Genomic DNA, 11628 nt, shown 5'->3' with positions numbered 1-11628 from the left:
ATTACAACTTGAAAGGGATAACTAACAACCAGATTATTTCGATAGTTGGATAGCTTTTAATTCTACGATAAACAGCAACAAACGACAACAACAGGCTATTATGCTCCTTGCTTGGAATTGGAACATAAATAATGGGGCCACATGTTCGTGGCCAATGCATCCTTCCCTCAACGGGACAGTGACGTAATAGCATTATTGTATTAACAACAAATCGTATTATAATTTACAATAATTTACAATAAAATTTTAACTTCCTTTTATATTTTTTATATGGTCCATCACATTACCAAATTAAGTTTAAGCAGTCCCCCCCCCCCCCGAAAAAAAAGAATACGACGAAAGGAAATAATATTCAAGACAGTGATAAGTGTAATACATATATTTATTATCGAAAAAGGTGAAAAAGTGTAATGCATTATCGTTCACTGTTTCATTTTAATTATAATATCATTATTCAAATAATAACATAAAATTAAATTACATAATAAGTACTTAATTTGAATTAATACAGGATCAAACAAAATAGCTAAATATTTTAGTTTAATTTTTTGTTTATAATACATATACACGTGATTTAATCTAATAATGTTACAGTCTTATTTTGTGTAAACGCCGGCATAAACTTTTGAAATCGGGTCATGGTGGCCGAGCGGTAGTCAAAGTACTGTATCACTGGCCTATCGACACTCAGGTGGTGAGTTCGATTCCCGCACGTATCCTACATAATCCCTAGACCTTTTTTATCCAGGCACTCCGGTTTTCTCCGCCAAAACTGACTGCCACGAATATCCTGAAAGTTGCGTTAAACACCAATCAATCAAACGACTACCAATAGAATGATGACAGTGACACGAGAAAATGCTTTCATCATATCACTATTTGCTGTAGCTGGTTGTTAATGGTTATATTTATTTTTATGCAAAATCGAAAGTGTTTCAGTTTTTGTATCATTCTGTACATTCTACTCACATGTTTATCATTTTCAATGTATGTATTTACAAAATGACTGGAAAAGGCAACTTCATGGGTAATTTTGTGTGTGTAAAATATACATATGTATCTAGTAAAACAATCATTTTCGTTTTTACCAAATTATAAATTGTGCTTCGTGTTGCTCCATCTGTTGTCTGATTAGCGGTTTTTGTGACTTTTTTTGTCTTTTTGTCGTTTGTTTCTCGATCCTGGATCTGTTTATTTTTTCTTCGACTTCAATGTACATTTTTTATTAATTCACGGCGCTATTAAAAATGTGCACTAGATTCTATTATTTTAATATGATACAATGTTCTATCCCTTTCTTGGCAAACACATCGACTTCAAATACCATCATAATGCACAATGTTGTTTAAAATCGGTAGAAATTATTGACAGATCGATTCTCTGCTAGATGAGTATTGTTATCAAGAATAGGATTTACAGAAAACAGAATGGGCACCATTAAAGTGCAGCATAAAGGACAAAAATAGAAAGAATAGAAAACATTAATAGACCACAAACAATTTATATATATAAAGTAGAGAACAATAATGGGCTAAATAGATAAAAAAAAATAGAGAGAAACGGCCGACAAATAAAAAAAAATGAAATGAAGGACTCCTTATTAAGACTCTCCGTTGCGTGCAACTGTTTCTATGGTTTTTTTTTCAGACAAATTAGGTATGTAAAATTTAAAAGATTTTTTATTTTATATTATATAAACATATTTGACCACCATGTCATTAGAAATACATTAGAAGATGTGTTTGATCTATCAAAACAACGAAATACGTGATAGAAAGTTAGAATAGACAAAAATGTTATAGATTCGTGAAACTAACAACTAATGAGGCGTTTAACGTTTTATCTTGTTAGGACATAAGATAAGTTAAATATAGATTATTACATTGATACAAGTGGTTGTTTATAATTTCATGAAGTACTGTCTTTACACATAATGTTAACACTAGTGACAGTTTTAGTATGGACCTATCTGGCTTTTGTGGGTAAGGTATTTTTAAACTTTTACGTAAGGATATGAATAAAAAAGTATAAAAAGGAAAGGAATAATTTGTAAAAAGTAATTATTCATAATAAGTATCTTTTTCGTTTCTTTCTTTATTACTTATTTTGGTATCATTACCGAAAAACATCGACTTCGAAATACAAGTATTTGTAATGAAACTCATCTCTGTACATAATCGTAAATTTGAAGTTATGGCATGCTGTATATACACATATAAAAGACAAAGATGATACCAAAAAATTCAAAAACCTTGTATAAGAATGCAAGCAAGTCTACAAAACACTACAGATAGGTATTATGCGGAATAAAGTTCAGAAAATGCAAAGTAGTAGTTTATAAAGGGCCAATTAAAAAGCTTTTCTATATCCGAAAGCAGTCTAGAATCATATTTATTCATGCATTAACAGTTGTTCAGACCAGAAGTAACAATCAAACTTCCGGGATCCAGTGCGCTCTTATATGAAATTAAAAGTTATATTATAATTAAAAAAGTCAAGATAAGGCATAGTTTTGAAATGAATTCATAAGAAATGACTGCTACTTTATTTGAACTGAAAAAAATGTGGACATTAAAGCCTGAAATTGAAAATTTTAATATAATAAGTAATAGGCTTTCAATTAGTGTTTTTATTCCTGAAGTTGATATATTTTTTGTCCACGACGTTAGGAATCCTTTTATCCGCACTGATTTACATTATTAAATGAATAAAAGGAGATGTGAAAAATACGTTAATGCAATCAAAAAACAAAATACTATATAAGATGTCTGAACGTCATTTTGTAAGTTATTTGTTATGTTCAGATTCCCCATCAGCCAACCATTAGCCTCTACAAACTATAATAATCAGGACAGATTTACCAACAGTCAACCAGTCAGAACAGGTGATCAAATGACTTCATTGAATCCCACATCTATCTCGGGTTTCCTACAGAACGAAAGGATACAATCTACATCTAGCGGTTCTAATTAACCAGTAGAGTTCGACAAAACCGTAAACCAGTCGTTTATTCCGTTTCCAAGGGATCCAAGAAAATTTTCTCTGCACAGTTTATCTTAGTTTTACTTCACCTAATGATTCATTTCAACCAAATAAACCTGCGCCTCCCTTGCGACTTTTGGGTGTTTACCCAAGGGAATCAAACAGCAACCGACTCAGTTCCAATACAAACAAGCAGATGATATTTGCTGCTGGTGTTTCTTCACAAATAACATCTTTTTGAATAGATGTGTATAATGCACCAAAAATAAAATAAAAACTAAATACAAGTTTACAGAGAAAATACAATTACAATATAAATACAAATACAATAGTTGAGGGTAAGTAGTTGCAGTTATTAAAGCGGCAGAAAACCGTAATAGCAAAACCTATGCACATAAGTATGTGAGTTTGCGCTAAAAATAAACATGATAAATTGAGAAATGTATTACGCTGTTGCGTACAAAGCGAAAGCAGCGAAGCAGCACGTCATCTTAGAAACAGATAAATGATAATAGTATAGTATATTTCACCTTCTATTACGTACGTAGTAGACTGTAGTAGACAGTACCAGGAATGTCTGTACACGATGTTGTGTTAGATATAACCACGTAATACAACTTACATTTTCCATTTTGATTCCAGAAAAAAACGACACTGTATCTCCAAAACACAAAGAGTAGCACAGTGTACTATGGACTCAGAACCACTATCACATAGAACATGTAGAATATTAGCTGTGTTTTTTTAATTGATATAGAAGCCATTAGAAGTTACCGTTATCTTACAGGTTGCACTGAATAAAATAAAATTGAAGAATGATGTTTTTATGTAAACACTTTGGTTATGAGCTACATGTAATTATTGAGACTTTCTAAAATATCTAAATGTAGTGATTTCTGGTTACAAAATGGGCTTAATTTACGTTAATTTCGGAACAGATAAAAGTAACCGATGCACCCGGTATAATGTCCGTTTTTCTTGTTACAAGTTTGTATTTAATTCAGAATCGTTAATAAACACGGAAACCGAAGAACCGACGGACGCTATGGATTTCAAAGGCCGAGCTGCTTCTTCTAATTGTCCATCTTCCGGATCAGCATCATTGCCTACTGGGTTACGAGTTATACCAACTTCTGATATAATTAAAGAATACCCCGCGGTTTTTTCGGCTCACACAAACATCACACGTAAACAAGAAAGTGGTATACAAGGAAAAGAACATCATGAAGTAATTTTTGTAATTTCCGGAAATTAGGAAGTTTTGTAAGTCATTTATTTGTATTTATAACAGTTCGTTTTGTATACTCTGACATGCTAAACTCGCCATTCCAAACGTAGAAAAATTATCTCGGGTGGCATTAGATATAGCAGTAAATGTTCAAGCTATCTTTTTAATTCTGTAGCGTACTATCAACATACAGGCCACAAATTGCAATTTACGAGCTTTGTACTATTATTTCTCATAACCTTAACATTGCACCGCATAATGCATGTAAATTTTTTTTTTTTTTATTTATCACATGTATCATACTACTACTCAAACATGATTTAGAATAGGTAGAGCACTTTTTTTTAAGTAAAATCAATATCTTGTGACGTCTCTGGTTATAATATCAACGGTTAAAGTATCCTGTTCTATGTGCAGTTCCTGAAGGGGATGACACGATTTTGGGATGTTGAATATAGTGGTTTAAAAACTGGGGATGTGGAATATAAGGGGTAAAAAAGTAGCATCTGGGCAAAAAAGAACCTTTAAATCAACAGTAATGCATATCGTGTTGCAGACCATGAAAGTACACTGACAGTAAATAAATACTTGTAGGAAACCATAATCCTATACGTCAGGCAGTTGTTATGTTAGAAGATGACATAAACCAGTGACGTAAAGCTTATAATACCATGTTCTGGCGGTAACTGCACATATGACAGGGTACTTTAATGATTGTATTGCGACCATAATAATAAGTTTATAATATTTCTACTAGTCCCAATCCGAAATATGCTCACTAATTTTAATTTTTCTAATCAAACTCTATGGAGGTTTTGATGTGTCTATCAACCTTCATTTAAATTTGAAGAGGATCCTGAAAAAACTGATGGTATTATCCAGGCAACAATAATTACTATAATATACTTTATTTGTCCCAATTCGAAAAAAATGAACACCCTCCTCATTTGAGTTCATTTCTGATTATCCAATTCATCCAAAATTTTGATGAGTTGCAAATTTGAAGAGCTCTGATGAACAACTGAAGACGCTATCATGGAGGCAATAATTTATATGAAAGTTAAAAACAAGTCGTCACAAAATTTCAGACGAACCCACTATAGATGTCTGTTCTAAGTACGCAACTGTTCGAGGAATAACATAAAGACGAAGTCGATGACTCAATGATTACTTTGAGATCAGCCCCAGTTTTTGTGGGGTTCGTGTTGCTCAGTGCTTAATTTTCTATGTTGTGTTTTTTATACTGTTGTTTGTCTTTTTATCTTTTTTTTTTTTGTTTTTTGAAACGGCATTATCAGCTTTTTTCGACTTATGAGTGTGCTGCTTTGAAAAACAGACGGCCACAAAAGAAAAATGTTAAAAATACGGAAATATTCAAATATTCAATGTTTAGGGTGAACTGAACTTCCAAAAAAAATCATCGTGTGAACATATAGATTTTTTTCGTATCTCAAAAAGACCTCAATTTTTTCAGAAAATTTAATCACACATTATACCCGGTGCTTAGAACCATATAATTAGGTAAAAATGTATCAGCTTCCAAACGAGCCAAAATGGGTATCCATTTTACGACATTGACAAAGGAGTTTACACAAAAGGTTGAATAGAAAGTTGTCTGGTCGTTTTTATAGATGTTTCAACTTGTTTAAAGGAACAAACTAAACAATTCAATGTTAGCTATCTTTTATTAATACTGAGTTATAACATATTATTCACCAACATTATCTATAAATTGTTGTTTCGAAAATGTATGCATGTTAGTTGACCTGTTATGGTGACCTTTATCGTCTATATTGTATACTCTAAAAATGAAATTTCATGCACTGCAAGAAATGTCTAGAAGAGATTTACATAAGAATCTAGCAATCATTTGAGACAGTTTAATTGTAAGTACATAATATGCTCTTGTCATAATTGTCGAATTTACAGGAACATCTGATAATGTGGGGATAATAACTAACTTTGTACAGTACGTATTTACTGCAGTGTAAAACAGCTTCAACATATTTTAGCACAAATTTCTCCTTAAATTTTTAATAAAACATGAGTGTTTGTTTACACCGTCAATGGTGTCCTGCAAGTTCTATAATTTTCGTTATTGCTGTTGAAATCTTAGCATGTAGATTAACACAATATAAAAAATTTAAAGGTTTTCAAATTAAACTAGATAATATAACCCATACTTTAAAGTTGAGCCAGCTTGCAGATGACACCACTTAATTTTTAAATTTAAAACAGGAAGTTTCATTAACTTCGAATATTATCGAAATTTTCGGATCACTTTCAAGCCTAAATCTTCTGCAATTTAAAGTCCTGCAAAGATAAAGTTAAAAACATTAAGTGGACACAAGAACCGATATCAGTTTTGGGAATATACTTTGGACTTAATGAAAATGAATGTAAAAAAATTAAACTTGCAACGACAATACGAAAAATCTGAAAAAATAATTAAAGACTGGAATAGAAGAAATTTAACTATGTTAGATAAGATAACTTTTTCTCTGTCATTAATCCTACCAAATATCACTTATGTTGCATCAGTAACCGAAATTGATAAAGAATACCTAGCAAAAGTTAAAAAAAAAATAATATATAGTTTTACATGTATATGAAACAATAAACCAGAAAAAGTTAAAAGTGTAAAAATTACCATGCTGGCGGGCTTTAAATGATAGACCTAGATAAATATATAGAAGCGATAATATTAATTGGGTGAAAAAAATCATTGATAATGAAGACCAATCACCCAACTGGAAAGTCTTAGCAAAATTTTACTTAGATAAATTTGGACAAGAATTTCTTATATTTAAAATTAGCTTTAACAATATTAATTCGATTAATAAACTAAAAAAATTAATTCCACAATTTTTCTTGAAAATAATCATATCATGGATAAATTCGGTTTCTGAAAAGGAATCAGCTCAACTATCAGATAAATAGATTAGACAGCATTTTATATGGGGCAATAAATATATCAAATTAAACGGTAAATGTCTCATTTCAAAAACTGGATAAACAGTAAAATTTTATTTGTAAATGACATAATTGATAAGAAAGGAACATTTAATCAAAATATGATTTTAGATAAACTATCTTGCCACGGTAATTGGTTTTCAGAATATTCTAAATTGATGAAAGACGTACAAAAACCGTGGTAGCAAGAGCTAACTAAAGAAGAATCAATTAAAACAAAAGTTGCTACTGACTCCAAATTTAGATTTAAAGATAGAAAAAGAATAATGGAATCAATAAAAAAAAATTCCTGCAAAGACATTTTACTTTCCTTATTAAATATATATTATGAAAAACCAATAGGATGGCAAAAATGGGACAAAATGCTTAATTTAGAAAACAACACAAGTAAAAGAGAACAGATGCTGCTCTTTATCTTTAGCTAATAATATACAAAATAATAAATTGAAAATGTTAAGATGGACATTTCTACATTACATTTTACCAACCAAACAATTACTTATCTCTTGGCAAATAAGTAAAATTCCGTTATGTAATAAAAGTAATATCATTGAAGATTATGAACATTATTTTTTGACATGCAAATTTCTGAAATCATTTTGGGATCAAATAAAACTATTACTCGATAAACTTAAAATAGGACATCATATTATATCACTTGGACCACTTGTGTATAGATACAAGATAAACGATTCAAATTATTACAGTATTAATGATTTACTAACAATTATACTTTTTACTGTATACAAAGGATATTATATATCCGAGCAAAAACAAAACAAGTTAATGTGTTTGAAATTTTTCAAAAAGGAATTTCTTCAACATTACGAAATATTGATAAATAAAGAAGGCAAATGTGAAAACTTCCATAATTTGAATGCAGACAAAATTAATTTATCTTCTTATCGTATTATCGTCTTTTTATTCAGTTGCATATTATCATTAGTTCAATTATTATATATATTGTGAACTAACGAGTACTAACCTTATCACTGATATACCATAAATACTAACGTTAACGATACCGGGATAAGGTACCGGTACTTTATGTATCACTAACAAATGTAAAGTTCAAATAAAATTATATACCGAAAAGCATTGATTTTTAGTATTTAAAGCACAACAAATAACACGACAAAGGAAGGGTCAAATGATTCTAAACACAGATCATAAAACTATTGATGTGAAGAAAATATTGGTTTATATCAACAATAAATACGTTCAAATAAATGTATGTAAGCATAAAAGGGGTAGCATCTCCTTTCTGTGGTACGTCTTTCAAGAATTATGAAAATTGCCACAGTCTGTATTGGAATGAAATGTGAACCAACCGGAATCAATTTTCAAAAGACAAAAAGAAAAAGCACCTTGCGAAATTCTTTAATTTTACTTTCCGATATATAATTGATGATGTTTTATCATTGAACAACCCATACTTCAGCCAATACTTACATCTCATATATCCTAGTGAACTTGAAATTAAGGATACTACTGATACTAGAAGGACTGCTTCATACCTTGATCTTTTCCTCAATATTGACGTAGATGGACGACTTCACACGAAAATCTATGATAAACGGGACGATTTCAACTTCCCAATTATCAATTTTCCATTTCTTAGCAGTAACATACCCTCTGCCCCTTCGTATGGTGTTTACATATCACAATTGATACGTTATTCACGTGCTTGTTCACACTATACGGACTTCATATACAGGAGTGTGCTCCTTACGCAGAAACTGCTCCAACAAAGTTATGAGGAGGACAGATTAAAATTGACACTCCGTAAATTTTATGGACACCATCACGAATTGGTGGATCCATATGATGTCTCTTTAACCAAACTAGCTAAGGACATTTTTACCACATGGTAGATTGTGGTTTGTCATTATGTCGTCTAATCTTTTAATTACCAAACGTGACTTATTCCCGATTGTGACTGTTTTGCTGAATGTGAATTCGTATTACTATTATAAGACGTGTTTCTGTACTTGTTTATCCCAAATTCATGTATTTAGTTTACATGTTTAATGTTATATTTGTAATTCTCATTTTGTCAAATGTGTTGACGTCTTTTTATTATATTTAGGTGTTACGGATGGAAAAATTAATCACCGCCTTTATTTATTATATTTAATTTTGTACGATTAATTACGTTTGAAGTTGGATTCATAACAAACTGGACATATATATATTACAGTTAATTGCTATTAATAAGTATTGCAATATGCATTTTGTTTTAATAAATTATCAGTATTTAGTTCTAATATAATCTTAAAGCAATCCTAATTCTATCTCACTTTTGAATTATAGTTTTTCATGTGTGACGTCATGCTGTTTCTAAATTTCATAAATTCAAATGTGGCATAACGTTTGCCTTTTCGCCATCGTATGTGACGTCATTTTTTTTTTTTTTTTTTTTTTTTTTTTTTTAATTGCGTTGACGCCTGGACTGATTCGGGTGTGTCTATGCTGTATTGAACTTGGCATCATGTATTCGGGTTTAGTTTTCTGTAATAAGTTAATACTTCAGTTTCATTATGAATATATCTTTCACATTCATTTGTTAAAATTTACTGTTTGCAATAGCATGAATCGTTCTATATAAAAGTGTTCTTATCCCGGGCATAAAAACAATGCCGTATTTGGCAAAACCTTTTCAACTTTTGATCTTCAGTGCTGTACAACTTTGTACTTTTTTCACTCTCGATCTTTTATATCTGGGCGTTATGTATTTGGGTTTAGTTTTCTGTAATTAGTTAATACATCAGTTTCATTATGTATATCTCTTTCATATTCATTTGTTAAAATTTACTGTTTGCAATAGCATGAATTGTTCTATATAATAAGAATGTTCTTATCCCGGGCATACAAACAATGCCGTATTTGGCAAAACCTTTTCAACTTTTGATCTTCAGTGCTGTACAACTTTGTACTTTTTTCACTTTCGATCTTTTATATCTGGGCGTCACTAGTGAGTCTTGTGTGGACAAGACGCGTTTTTGGCGTATTGAATTTTAAACCTGATGCTTTTTGTTATCTATTAATCATGCTTTTCTTAGTCTAATATGGTCTCCTTTTTATTTGTATTGTAGTCCTGTAATATTATGTTGTCATTTCAATGTTATATTTAACTTTGCCATTAAAGTGCGAGGTTTGGCATGCCATAAAACCAGGTTCAACCCACCACTTTTATTCCCCTTTAAAAGTGTCCTGTACCAAGTCAGGAAGATGGCCATTGTTATAATATTGTTCGTTTCTGTGTGTGTTGCATTTTAACGTTGAGTCGTTTGTGTTTTCTCTTATTTTTGAGATAAGACGTGGCACGGTACTTGTCTATCCCAAATTCATGTATTTGGTTTTGATGTTATATTTGTTATTCTCGTGGTGTTTTGTCTGTTGCTTGGTCCGTTTCTGTGTGTGTTGCGTTTCGGTGTTGTGTCGTTGTTCTCCTCTTATATTTAATGCGTTTCCCTCGGTTTTAGTTTGTTACCCCGATTTTGTTTTTTGTCCATGGATTTATGAGTTTTGAACAGCGGTATACTACTGTTGCCTTTATTTTTCGGATTATTTAAGTTTGAGGCATGCTTTTATTCATTTCTTCAAGCATGATAAATAAGAAGATCAAAAGAGTTCTTAGTTCATGGTTAGTATTACTTTTATGACACAAACTCAAAATCAAACATGAATGGTATTGTATAGTGAAGTTGGCACTATATTTGGAATGAAAAAAAAAATGTCAGTATGAAAACCTATTGGTATGCAATTATATATAAATTCAAATGTGAACGACATGCATGGCTTGCAAATTTTATGGATATTCAGGAGGTAAACATCTCTCGTTTTATAGATACTAGAACACACCCGCGAAATCGCCGGCATTCAGAGCGTAGTTTAAAGTATCAGTATGTAAAGTGTTGTTGGAAGAATTTTGTTAAATACAGAATGACTGGAGAATTTCAGCAAAAGTATCATAAGTCATAGGTTATTGGGGACAGGAAAATGTTTTTTTTTACCCTCCACCTTTATTTCCAAAGTTCCCAATTTTTGGTTTTCTATCAATTTCAATATGAACCTACATTTAGTATGTTATGAACATTTATTTAAGTAAGGAGCCTGTAATTCAGGGGTTGTCGTTTGTTTATGTGTTACATATTTGTTTTTCGTTCATTTTTTGTACATAAATAAGGCCGCTAGTTTTCTCGTTTGCATTGTTTTACATTGTCATTTCGGGGCCTTTTGAAGCTGAGTATGCGGTATGGGCTTTGCTCTTTGTTGAAGGCCGTACGGTAACTTATAGTTGTTAATTTCTGTGTCATTTTGGTGTGGAGAGTTGTCTCAACATGGCAATCATACCACATCTTCTTTTTTTTTGTAATCAATTAATTTTGTAAAAGATTTAATGACTGGAGAATTTCAGAAAAAGTATCAAAAGTTCACATGAA

This window comes from Mytilus galloprovincialis, chromosome 10 (genome assembly GCF_965363235.1).
Source record: "Mytilus galloprovincialis chromosome 10, xbMytGall1.hap1.1, whole genome shotgun sequence".
Taxonomy (NCBI): domain Eukaryota; kingdom Metazoa; phylum Mollusca; class Bivalvia; order Mytilida; family Mytilidae; genus Mytilus; species Mytilus galloprovincialis.
Note: the sequence above shows the minus strand (reverse complement) of the source record.